This window comes from Amphiura filiformis, chromosome 5 (genome assembly GCF_039555335.1).
Source record: "Amphiura filiformis chromosome 5, Afil_fr2py, whole genome shotgun sequence".
Lineage (NCBI taxonomy): Eukaryota > Metazoa > Echinodermata > Ophiuroidea > Amphilepidida > Amphiuridae > Amphiura > Amphiura filiformis.
This window is the reverse complement of record NC_092632.1, coordinates 29,759,012-29,772,807: the sequence shown is the minus strand read 5'-3', so window position 1 is coordinate 29,772,807 and position 13,796 is coordinate 29,759,012. Positions and strand designations below refer to the sequence as shown.

Genomic DNA, 13,796 nt, shown 5'->3' with positions numbered 1-13,796 from the left:
CTCACCAATCCCTATTACCGGACAACCCTTTCCTCAGAAGAAACACAGATTGTAGGACACACAATGGGTGATTCAAAATAAAGGAATAAAACCAAACCGATACAGAGTTCTCAGTAGAAACGCACTTAGCACTAATTACTTTGATATGTGGGGTTTTCACCCCAAGTATATGGCATTATTTATGTGTTAGAAAGTTGTATTGGGTAGAAATGAGTGTGTGTGGTTGGTTGGATTATTACTGTATTGTCATAATGTTTGAAAATAGCCCTTATGGCTATGACAAAGAGTTTTATTTATATTAATAGATGATATCATCTAAGGGCTCTTTACTGAAAGTTGCAACATAACATAAAGGCAAGGCAGAATCCCCTCCCCCTTCTGGGTTATAGTAGTCTGATACAGGCCCCAATGATAAGTTACAATTTGATTTCATTTTGTGGACTATATTGGCTCTCTATCTTCGCACAAGCCATGAAAACATGTGCATCTGATACATATTGTCAAGTGCTTGTAATCTCCCTGGATTTACTCCTGAACAAAAGAACTCAACCCAGTAAGGAGCAGGGATTTATGTGTACCTTTACATGTATGTGCATTGGCATTTCAGTAAGAGCCCAAAACCCTTGTTGTTGAATGCAAAGAAATTGATATGTAATATGAATTTTTTAAATGGATGAATATTTTTTTCTGCATGCAAATATTGTAATGATACCAAAAATGTATTGACAACAAAACTACATTGTATGAGAACATGAAAGACTTTTAACATGTAATATCCATAGTTATGATGGTTTGTGATCTACGAAGACAAGATTTGAGAAATGTTAAGAATGTTTTAAAATTTCATGGAGTTGAGTGTTTTAACACTCAACTGCATGAAATTTCACCTTTATTTTTAAAAACAGCTGGAAATCTGGTGTGTATTTTGTATCAAGCAAAAGATACCAATACCGAATGTTTATGAATACAGTGGTAAGAACATTTTCATGGGATAAAATATGGACAGTTGAATTAGGCACTGCCAAATTGAATGGAGTTTTCTTACCATTGTGCGAATACAAACATTCAATATTTGGTTTATGTAACGCAATATAAATTTCTTTTCTTCCCCTTGATTTTATAAATCACCAGGACAACAAAATCAATTTGAAATATCTAAACTATATTCCTTTAAAAAAGCAACACATGCATTATTTAGCGTTGCCATGGTGGCGTGCAATGAAAAATAGACTACTGTGCTTGCACAGAGTGCAATAGTTTGTTTACAGCTGACGCTAATAATACCAAAATAATCAATAGTAATTTACCAATCAAGTGACTAGAATCTTTGTATAAGTTATATAAGTATTTATCCATTGTAGCCAGTATATAATTCAACATTTTGTGTGCATTTTGCTGTCGGTACATGTAAAATGTATAAATGCATCTTGATCAAGTTTGCACAGTCCAGTGAATGTAAGTATTTATTTTAAATGCATTGGAAGCAAAAAGCATGCAAACCTTGGAACTTTAGACTGGTCTTTATGTAGCTTACAGTACAAGAAAAAATTAACTGGCCAAAAACCTGAGTGATCGCTAGTGATACACTCACCTGAGGTGTCTAAGAGGGACTCTATAGGTTTTCCCTGTAGTTGATTAACGCGGCTGTGTACTCTAGCCATTGTTTCTTTCTCAAAATTGAGTTTTTATGATATGTTTGTACCTTGTTATGTTTTTTATAAATACAAGGAATGAAAATCCAGATTTGTAAACTCCAACTGCAATATTTTAAGGATTTTATTTCACTATTCCCCTCGTGCTTGAAATTGAAATGAGAAGAAAATCTTTGTTGTACCAGCAAGGTACACACGCCGCAACAACTCATCGCGTTGCGTCTCGCGCAATTTGTTAACGCACAAATACGCCGACGCTTATCTGCATCTTGCGGCGCATCTTATGGAAACACCACGGAAGCACTGATTTCACAAAAACCTAGTGGTCAAATGGCTCCGCTTTTAGCTGATAAAATGTGGGTTTTTCAAGTTCTTTCCCGATTTAAATATCAAGTTATGAATGGATTTCGCTCAAACTTCTCAAGGGGCTGTGGATTTACCCGATGTTCACGTAATATAAGTTACAAAAACGAAAACTGTCGCATTCTCCTGTGAGATTCGATGAAAGTGCAAAATGTGACCACTTTAAACTTCAACGGCCATTATTTCAATGTTCATTTTCTCGGTAAATGACGATTTAGGTACACGATAACTCAATAAATACAGCATCTATAGGTAAGCAAATATGATCATCGTAAAAAGCATGATCGACTCAAGAAACGGTTTTCTCATTTTTTTATATTTTGGTCTATTTCCGATTTTGGGCATCATTTTGTGCAAATAGGCGTTTTGAATTTTAAAAGTTCATTTTGATGCCTTATATGGTCAATATCTCAAAAAATAAGGCCAATATCAAAAAAATAAAAAACGTTTTTGGAATGGAGCCTCAAGATTGAGCTAAAAACAAAATAAAATATTTTGGAAAGAGTGTTTTTTGTTATGATGTACCTAACAAATATTGCCAAAAACTCACTTTTTGTGATTTTCTTCAAAATTGTTGTTTTTACCCCAAATCTGTATTTATATTAAGATTTATTGATGTCTTGCCTTCATAAAAATGTATACTTTTATATGTTTTATGCAAATAATTACAAAGTTATTGCACTTTTACTACATGCATGTCTGAGAGTACACAGCCACCTTAACTGTTGAATGAATGGGCATTATGAGTGGAAAATGTGAGTTCACTCAAACATTAATACAGAGTCATTTGCTCTACATCAAGCATATACGCAATCGTCCGTGACTTTTTGCCCTTTCACTTGTACAATGGGGTTTCTTAGGAGTCGTGTATGGCCATGCTGTGCATGTATATCATTACACATTTGTGATCGCAGAGTGTAATGGAACGTGTACATTTGTGATGCTGAATTTATGTTCACCCATACCAGAAATGAAGCTTGTCCAATTCATTTTGACTTGTACTGTAAATGCAAAACATGTGCCAAATTTTCATTTCATAGGATACATATCCCAGCTGGCAGAAGCGTTTTCAGGGACTGTCTTTTGGAATTTGCAGGAGAGCGTTAAGTAGCTCTTCTGGGGCCTTCAAGGAGAGCTGTTTGGAGCATTTACGATAGAATGTAAGGAGAGAATGGACAACTAAGGAGAGCTAAAACTCACTCTCCTATATCAGATTTAAGGAGAGTAGTAGAGAGCGATTGATCTCGCTCTCCTCAAAAGGCAGTCCCTGTGTTTTGGGCTGTTATGGATACCAAATTCATCAGTTTGAATCATCCAAAAACAGTGCTGTGGATGGTTTTAAAAGCTTTTCCTGTGTGGCTTCAAATTGTATAAAATTCATTTTTGCATTTTTCTACAAGATTCAACTGGTGTATTATCTTTCTATTTTGGATTGAACAATTGGTGCAAATGGGGTTGAGGTAGAAAGCAGTGTAATATTGAACATGGGGGAATTTCAAATGCAATAGCCTGTCTTGGTATATGTTGTAATATATGCATAAATATGACTGCAATTTCTAGTGAAAAGTACACAACAGACGACAATATGGGCTGTGTAGTAAATGGAGTTGATAGAGGTTGTGCGTGAAATTATTGATTGGCTCCAAACAAGGGATTTCAACCGATATCCTTCACCGTAATCATGGCACAGTGCAGTCCATTCAATCAGATGTTGTCATCAACCTATTTGATCATAGTGCATATGTTATGTGTGTGAGACGACGTGTCACGGTAGATTGCAATCAATCATGCTTTTGTTGAATGCATTTGAGTAGTCCGCCATATTTACGGTATGATACGTCATATATACAACCTCTATAGATACATTTAATTTCTCAGTTTGGTCAAAATTTTAGAATTTAAATTGAGTTGAGATTAAAAAATATATTGTCCTGTAGATTCAGACTCCCATTTTATCAGTTGATTGAACGTACAGTCAGTGTGATAAAGGTAAGTTGGAGTACAGCAGATATTTGACTCAAGTTATGAGACTATTAGTGAATACATGTGTATGAGCCAGAATGTCACCTCAGATCTTTAATTGAAGATGTATTACACGGTTTGATGAGACAGGTACCCAGCAAATCCATTTAACATTTGCTCCATTATTCATATCCACATACCTCCCCTATCAGTGAATGAAATCTATCCAGCATGATAGCCTGGCTAAAGTCTATAATGTAAAACAAATGAAATTTGATTTGAATTAAATCAATCCTTGAGGTCTGTGCAGTAGTCCTGGAACTTTGGTTTAGACCACAAAATGAAAGCCACATACATTTGTATATATCATGGGTGTTTGGTTATGGTACTACATATGTGTCATGTAAGGTCAGAGGTCAGTTTATTTCATTGCTGCAGGCCATTTTGATTTCCTCAAATCAGATGACTTTTTGAATACTGCTTATTTCTGCGACGTGTGACTATTATCATGTATATTGTTACCTTATTATTCATAAATGTTATGTATACATTGTATTATGCAATATCTGTTGCATTAGTTTAATACGCGGATATCGGGTTTCTCTACCAGAAGTCGATATGTACCGAAATTCTTCCCACAATGCAATATGAGTATTACAGAATAAAGGAGGTAGATTAACCTCTTACAGTTCGGCAAATCCGTCAAAACGAGCATATATACCAAAACGGGATGTACATCCCGAACGGGATGTATAAGCGGGAAGTACATCCCGAATGGGATGTATAAAGCGCCATGCTTGCAACTGGCGCCTAGTAGGGCCCGCACGCGTACCTTGCAGTGATTTATTCCAGGACATTTCTAATTTTATTAATAGGCTTTTTTTCAGCAAACGTTCTCAAACGAGATGAAAAACAATTTATTCTTATTTTAAAGATTTGAATTGATATATTTATATGCAATATCATATTTAACCAAGGACTCAAACAGAAGATAGATCAGCCAAACATTGTTCTCTCTTAGAAAAAAAAAAGTGCAACGCAACGTACCGGTTTTTCCCGTTTTCAGCGCCCTAAGCAATGATATTAGGCCTATATAAAGAACCTTAAAAAGTTATATACAAAAAAACCTTAAAGATTTAAATAGGCCTAGTACAGGAAAAGCAGTGTGATATTTTTTGGGATAAAACCATTTGCTTGGCTAAAGAAGTTTTTTTTTTTTTTCTACATAGAATCTTTGAAGGGTTCTTCATTAAATGTTCCATCTTTAGCCAAGAAAATGGTTTATTGTAGAACCTGGAACCTTTCAAGGGTAGCGAAGGGTTCTAAGTAGAACAGAAAAAAGGCGGGTTTTTAGGCAAACAAATTAAGGGTTACACTTCTTTTCACTTAGTGATTAGTCCCTGAACTATTAATTAGAATTAAGGTTCATTACGTAAATTTCAGGGTTAGCCTATTCATAGAACTTTAACATTGCTTGGGGTGTATACGAGACAAAACGAGATTCTAACTTCTAAGTAGCACTTGTTTTTAAGAGTCTTCTATATAGGCCTACTGATTTTCATTCAATATGCAGAAGTCGGTTTTCAGTGGTTTTGTAATTCGTCCCAACCTAAGGGAGTGTTCATTAATACTTTGGTAGGGGGGGGCTGGTCTTCCTCAAATTTTTCGCTCGAAAACTTTTTTGACCCCCCCTCGATGGACCGCTAAACTTTTTTGACCCCCCTCTTTTGACAGGCAAAACTTTTTGACCCCCCCCCCCCATTATCGTAAAACAAACATACTTAATAGTGTTGTTTCCAGTGGTGTGGCATGTGGAAAATGTTTGAAACATTCCTGGTGGGACAATTGCGCATGAAATACGGTACAAGCACAAGGAAATTCTCATTTGATACTTAATTTAGATTTGTCTCAAATCAGGGTGTTTATCTGATTTTACAGGGATAAGTGAAATAGAGGATTTATTTGGAGGTTCATAGGCACAGCAGCATAATTTGGATCCGTGGCTATTATGACTACAAATGGGCGTGAACCGCGTAAAAAAAATGGCCATATTGAAGCTTGAATGGTCAAATATTGTTAAAATTGAACTAATTTATGCAAAAAGCTAAAATGGTCAAATATGAGATTAATTTGGTCAAAATCACCTGGGCCTGTGCCCACAGGCTGCCCTATGGTAAATCTAACCATGGGCCTATAATGTAATTTTGTAATGAGAAATAGTAAACTGAAGTGAAGTGTGTAGTTTACGTGCAAAGAAATCCAATTTATTTGCAATATTTTCTTGATTTAGTTGTATTTTGATCAGATTGATATACATAATCATGTTTGTAGCCTACGTTGTAGAGATATAATATTATATGATAAAAGTGCCAGTATTACTTATACCAACCCAGATGTTGCATGTTGCTGATCATCTTTAATGTTAATTAATAGACATGTGTACACTAAGTGCCATCATTTTTTCGAACAAAAGCACTGAAAACCAAAACTTGCCCATATTAAAAGTGATGTATAGGGTCTCAATGCGCGCGAAAATTTTGGGTTTTAAAGCAGAAAACTTTTGCCCCCCCTTTCCTACCACCTAAAACTTTTTGGTCCCCCCTCTTTGAAGGTCCAAAACTTTTTTGGCCCCCCTCCCCTCCCTTTTTACCAGCCCCCCACCAAAGTATTTCTGAACACTCCCTAGGATATATCGGGCCTATAGGACTAACCCCGATGCAAATTGTGTGGGAGCGGGGAACACCGCTCCTAGGAAATGACAGTCAAAATTGAGGAAATAATGCCTTGAGAAGAAAAAAAAGAAAGCGAGGAAAAAGAGGAAGGGGGAAGAAAGAAAAGAGGGGAGGAAGAGGGAAAGAGGAAAGAAGAAGAGGATGAGGTAGAAGAGGGAAACAGATCTCAGCAAAAGATAATGAGTTAATACCGGTAGGTGAAGCAGTGAAGCTACTGAATGGAAGAGAGGAAGACCCTTGTCAATCATTATCAAACATAAATCAGAAGTGCCAGTGAGGAGATGACAACCTGGAAAATTGTGAGGGAATTTAAAAAGAGAACATATAGCACTGAACAAGTTGTAAAAGACAGTGAAATGGACCCATCAACATTAAGAGATAAATATAAAAAAGGCAGTAAGTAACCAACCATAGTAACAAAATGGAGATACAAGGGTCAGCAAGTGGTTCCTACTGACAAGTAATGATTTGAGGAAATTTAAGGGAACAAATATCAAACACAAACAAAAGAGGTAGGGATTTTTTGATATAAAGGAAAAGTTATCAGAAGAGGGGGATGGCAGAGTGACAAAATATGAGAGAAAAGTGCTCCCTCTGACAAAATATGAAAGAGAAAATGGGGGTGGCAAAGGAAAGGAAAGGAGCCCGTGTCCCAGCAAAATTACACCAATCATGGACCATATTAGTATAAAATACCAAATTTTCATCCTACAGGGTGAGTCAAAAAAAGTGCAATAGAGAAAAGAATCCATTTTTAGTAAAGAACCGAGTTGAACCTTTTAGGTTTGAAAACATTTTATATATGATATATTCATCAGCAACCTTCTGTGAAGAAATAAAGGAATTAGCATTTACCGTTTTGTTTTTATGACACATTTTATAGCGATACCCAATTTTAATGTTTGTCCAAGAGACATCTAAAATTTGAATGTAAGCACACTTTGTGTAAGGTAGATTTGGAACAAGTACCTCATTTTGGCATTGAAATTAAATGGACCACCCAAATTGTTATTGCCCTTGCTCTTTTTTAAGAAAAAGAAACATTATTTGTTGTTATTTTCATTTTACCTTTACTTTAAAGATGTTTATTCTCAATCAAAAACATACAAATTTGTAGGCGGGTTTTTTCAAATGTCAAAATAAAATGCGCGCATATTGATGTGGAGTGAATTACAAAATATCCAGTAAGTTGGACATATTGGGATTAAAAAACTGGAGTTGGAGTCGAGTGAGGTATGAAAGGCTTAAATTAATGTTAGAACGTTTGTTTGAACAGAACAAAATAAATTAAAATAATGCAAAAATCAACCTTTTTTAAGTTGATGTCAGTTTCAGAGCTAATGCCTTTACCTTGTTTTGTGTGCTCTCATTCAAAATACATGGTATCTCGTGGACAAATAACGAAATTGGGTATCGCAGCAAAAGGACTTATAAAAATAAAACGGTAGTCGCGATTCACTTCATATTTTCACAGAAGGTGACTTTTGAGTGTGGCATTTTATAAACTTTTTCAATAATGGGAAAGTTTGACTTTTTATTGCATAAATATCGATTCTTTGCTCTATTGCACTTTTTTTGACTCACCCTGTATGTTACCATTATCATTTTTCTAAGTGCAGAACAAACCTATTTTATGTCTGGTATATGATTGAGGAAATCTTGAGCCTAAAACCCTTGCTCGTGAGGAAGAAAGCACAATTTGCACCCCTGCCCGACCCCAACCTTTTACTATAATAGACCTAGCCATAACCATAAAACTGCTAAATAATAATAATAAAACGTAAAAAATAAAAATAAAAACCAAGAATTGTGAAGCGGATGCATGAAACTGCACTATCTATAAGGGGCTGTGCAATAATTATGAGCCCGGGGTTAAAATGTCCAAACTGGTCGACAAAAATCACTTGGCCCCCCCCCCCCTCTTGGGCCGCCAAAATATATGCCCCCCCCCCCCCTTGCACATGCTAAATTTTTGGGATCCCAATTTGTAAATCTTAAATGGTCTATTCTATATACATGTTATGAAGCGATCAAGCACTGCGCTTCCGTATGGTTTTGCTAAGCCTTTTTTCCTGGCCTTTTTTAGGGCGGGTTATTTAAAAGGCGCCCAAGAATGGGTGCCAAAAAGCACTTTCCCCCCCCCCTCTCGGCTTGCCAAAAATTGCTTCCCCTTCTGCTCGACAAATTTCTTATCCCCCCATTTTACCCTCCCAGGGATTATAATTATTGCACAGCCCCTCGATATTGCTCAACATTTTTAAAGATCTTACCAATTTCAACGAGTAGCCTATGTAACACACATGGCTAGGCTAGGCCAAAAAATGGCCTGCCCAAAAATGTTATCTGCATTTTTGTCTAGTTTAAATTTCTAATGCATTTCAAATAAACCATGATGATAACTTAGATAAAACATAGTACATACACCCCCCTATAGAGGGCAAATAAGATTTATTCAAAAATGTCAGAAATTCCAAAGCATACTTGAGGAAGGAACCAGGAATGCCGACCCCGTTTTGTGCATAAAAAAATCTGGATTCCATGGAGGGGTATTAGCTTATAGGCCATGAGGGTTTTTAAAATACTTAAAAAAAAGTTGGAATTTTTCAATTGACTATAACCAAAAAAATCTGGAATTCCAGAGAGGGATATATAGGTTTTTTTTTAAAATACCCAAATAAAAAGTAGGAATTTTTCACGAATAAAAAGATGGAATTTTTAATTGACTACTAAAAAAGTCTGGAATTCCAGAGGGTATGACAGGGTTTGAGATCTGTCCGCGGTTTCATTGCCAAAAGTGTGAAAAAAAAGTATTTAGGGGTGAAAATAACCATAAAAGATATTGTATTATTAGGGTTAAAATGTCTGTAGTTTATGAATTTCTTATTTAAAACCTGATACCTCACAGACCCAACATTATACATTAATATGAGCTTTTGCAATAAAAATGCATATAATGATCATAACTTTTTAATTCAACCTTTTTTTCTGTAACTCGTTACATAATTTTTGCACTAGACTTTTTACTGACGAGAACTTATCTGCAATTCCTAACAAAGGACACTCTGCCTTTTCAAGTATTCAATATCTTGACATAGAGTTACAAGGAGTAATAAAACAGCTTACTCAGATAAACATCAACAAGGCAGGGGGACCAGACAGTATACCAGCCAGGATGCTTCATGATTATGCTACAGAACTTGCACCGATGCTGCATTTCATCTTTCGGCAATCCTATGCAACAGGAACTTTGCCAGATGATTGGAGAAAAGCTTTTGTCACTGGCATATACAAGAAGGGAGTAAAATCTTCACCTGAGAATTACAGACCTGTTAGTTTAACTTGTATTTCATGTAAATTAATGGAACACATAGTATTGTCGCATATCTCCAAACATCTGGCCACATATAATATCATAGTAGAAAATCAACATGGTTTTAGGGAAAAGCGCTCATGTGAAACTCAGCTGCTGGAAGCCATCCATGATTGGGCAGAATGTCTAAACAGAACCAGCCAGACTGATATTCTTATGCTAGATTTTAGCAAAGCCTTTGATAAGGTGCCGCACCAGAGGCTTGCTGCCAAATTGCACCATTATGGCATTAGAGGGAAATCGCTCCAATGGATTCAAGGTTTCCTGTCAAACAGGGAACAGTGTGTTACCATGAATGGAACTTGTTCAAACTGGGCACCTGTAAAATCTGGTGTGCCCCAGGGGTCAGTGTTAGGACCCACCCTCTTCCTTATCTATATCAATGACATCACGGAAGAGCTGGAATCTACCATTAGACTATTCGCTGACGATAGTGTTCTATATCGTGAGATAAAAGGACCAGAAGATCATGTAGCCTTACAGAAAGACCTGAATGCAGTGTTTGCATGGGCAGACAAATGGCAAATGTCTTTTAATGCCAGCAAATGTCAACACCTCACTGTCACTCGTAAGAAACTGCCGTCAATTTTCAGCTATTGTGTTTCAAACCAAATTATTGAGAAAACGGAAAGTCACAAATATCTTGGTGTAAAACTATATCTAATGACCTATCATTTAAACAACATATCTCAAACATTCGTACAAAAGCTCTCAACACACTTGGAATTATTCGTCGTAACCTTGGGCCATGTTCCAAGGATGTCAAATTAAAGGCATACCAGACTCTTGTCAGACCTCAACTTGAGTATGCCGCCACAGCTTGGAGTCCATACACAGCTCGTGATGTAAAACCCTTGAAATGGTCCAGCGTCAGGCTGTTAGGTTCATTTGTGGAGAATTTCATCGAAAGACAAGCGTAACACCTCTTCTGGATCAGCTGCAATTAGACCAGTTAGCCACTAGAAGAGTGATGTCTCAATGTACAATGTTTTATAAAATCCATCATGGTCTAGTTAACATCGGCTTTCCACCAAACATCAGGCTTCACCCAACCTCTGGAAGATCACACAATTTACGCTACCTTCCAGTCTTGGCTACTCGCAATACCTACAAATACTCTTTCTTTGTGAGGACAATTCCAACTTGGAACATGCTACCTGCGGAAGCAGTTGCAGCACCATCTGTCAACGTTTTCCAGGCCATAGCTCTGCCAGCAGTGAGGGTCTTGCAGCCTACTGCTACTCACCAAGTCATCTAAATCAGCTCTCCAGTTCTTTTTACTTGCACCGCTTGTTGTTCTGCACTCTGCACATTTATGAGCATCATCACCTTACTCCTTGGATAAGCTTCGCTTTGTTAGGAGAACAGCACTTGAAGACTTAAAGACTTGTTAATGTCCTCGCAGTTTATTGTCTGTGAGCAGCGGTGAGTTTGAAAATTACTTTTATCTTGACACTGAATTATTGTTGGAAACACATTTTATAATGTCACCACATTCGTTTGGACCCGCTTTTTCTGCGACAATCTGACTGGGGGAGCTCCGGGACCTTGAATTCTTACAAAATTAGTTTTTTAACGTAAAATCCAACTTTGAGGCTCTATAACTTTTTTTTGCAACGGTAAACCCCTTTTTTCCCACGGATAACCTGGGGGTAAAATTTTGTAAGGAATCGATTAAACATGGTTAAAATTTTCCGAAACCATGAACAAATTTCCGCCAGCGTGTTTGTCACACCCTACCATGGCGAATACAAACTGCCCACATGTTTCATTTCCAAATGCGCCATATACATCCCGATTGGGATGTACATCCCGATCGGGGTGTACATCCCGATTTGACGGATTTGCCGGACTGTCTTAACTGTATCCATTGTTATGCAATTTACACATCTATTGCATTGTGGGAAGAAATTCGGCACAAATTGACTTCTTGTAGGGAACCGCAGAAGCTATATATTATTGATGCAACAACGCAACCAGGTTCTTTCTTTACTTTTTACCCTCTGAGCAAGCAGGTGCACATACCAACATTTTGTTGCATTTTTCTTCTTTCCGGTAACACAGGCAATTTCACCACAAGATGTGCTGTGGCAAAAATGCTGCAGATGTGATTAGTAATGACCTGATAATATCATTAATCCCAAATCCTTGCACTTCAAAGCCTACAGAAATGGGTACATTATTACTTGATACAGAAACCTGTTTTATAATTTGAAGGACAAGTAGCCCAAATGTGTGGGCAGCTACATAAATACACCCCCTACCTGTCTGTGCTGGCAGTTGCGGTTATTATTGCTATTAAAATGAATCAATGTTTAATTGACATACTGAGGACCAAAATGGTGGATTGTGTGTGTGTGTCCTATCAACTGGTTGGTAATTGTAATGCACAATAGAAGAAGCATCTCTAAAATGCCTTTGGCATGTAATTAATTGCCACCTACTTCAGACCTCTGTGAACCGAGAACGGTGCTCGTATGCAGGTAGTCCTCGTTTGCAGGCAACCTCAGGCATGGGGGAAAAAATTGGGGTACCTGTGTTTTATGCCATAATATTTTGCACATTGTGTAACTTCCATATTTGCACATGGCTTGGTTACGCACTGCTGTAATTGGCAAGTCCGTTTTAGCCTGATGGATGGGTGAAATGTAAGTTGTGATTACAATTGTTTACTTCAGAGAATAAAATGTTGAGGAGTTAAAAGTGACTGTTATGAATTTAGTTAACAAATTTGCATTAGTTATATGTCAGGCATTGTTAAATTTTTTAACAATTTGCTTTTGACCTCGGAATATCCCTTGTGGCATATTCCTTGGTTCCAAAGGCAAACTATTTAGATTTTACACAATGCCCTCCAAATAACTAATATCTGCAGTCATTAACCTATAAATCAAATCTGTCACTTTGTGCTTCGGCCTTGCTGGTGCCATTGTCATTATATGTGATTATTGTTCTTTGATGACAATGATAAAGTATTATTTTATTTAAAACAATTATGTACCAAACTTATTATTATTATTATCTACTATTATTATACATATTTGATGTTTTACCAAAATATTAACTTTTTCTGTAAAATAAAACAAACCCATTTGGTACATTGTTTTAGTGGGCGTGTTTTCTTTGTGTGCTGGAATGGTATGAACCTTTTTGAAGTAATATTGAGTTGTTCCAGTTGAAATCTATATGACCCCATATGGAAGACATAACCTTAATCTCCTATACAGGGGGTGTAGATTTCAAATGGAGTCACCCATTCAGGTCATCTCTTTTGAAATTCACACTCCCTGTGTGGAAGATTAAAGCCATGTCTTCAGTAGGGGGTGAATGGATTTCATATGGAATGTAACAACATATTTCGTATTGATTAAGGGTTTCAAAGGGGATCACTGTCAGACAAGTATAAGACACGGGTTGTCGGGATTAGTTGTTGGTTCTGTAAATAGACGGCCTGTTTTCTACCAAGTATCAGCCCCTGACCCATTGCATTGATATGCGAATAGATTGTATTGTATCTACTTGAGATATGGTGGCGATATAGTGTATTCAAGACGACGTTAATCATCCTCCTGAATATATTTTTCCATGCAATGGAGCCTCCCAAGAAAGAATTTAGGTAGCAGTATGAATGGTTGTGGAATCGATGTAGAGACCTGCCCTGTCATGTTACACCTGTTCTCCAACATGGCTGCCATGTTAATTGTCATACAGTTCCAG

General features: G+C 36.9%; 1 long non-coding RNA gene across 1 annotated transcript; it reads left to right on the top strand.

Moving 5' to 3' along the window:
- Positions 1-11,940: 11,940 nt before the first annotated feature.
- Positions 11,941-13,177, top strand: LOC140152940 (uncharacterized). Its single transcript, XR_011859053.1, has 2 exons — positions 11,941-12,668; positions 12,699-13,177. It is a non-coding gene; the product is annotated as an uncharacterized lncRNA (long non-coding RNA).
- Positions 13,178-13,796: the final 619 nt, after the last annotated feature.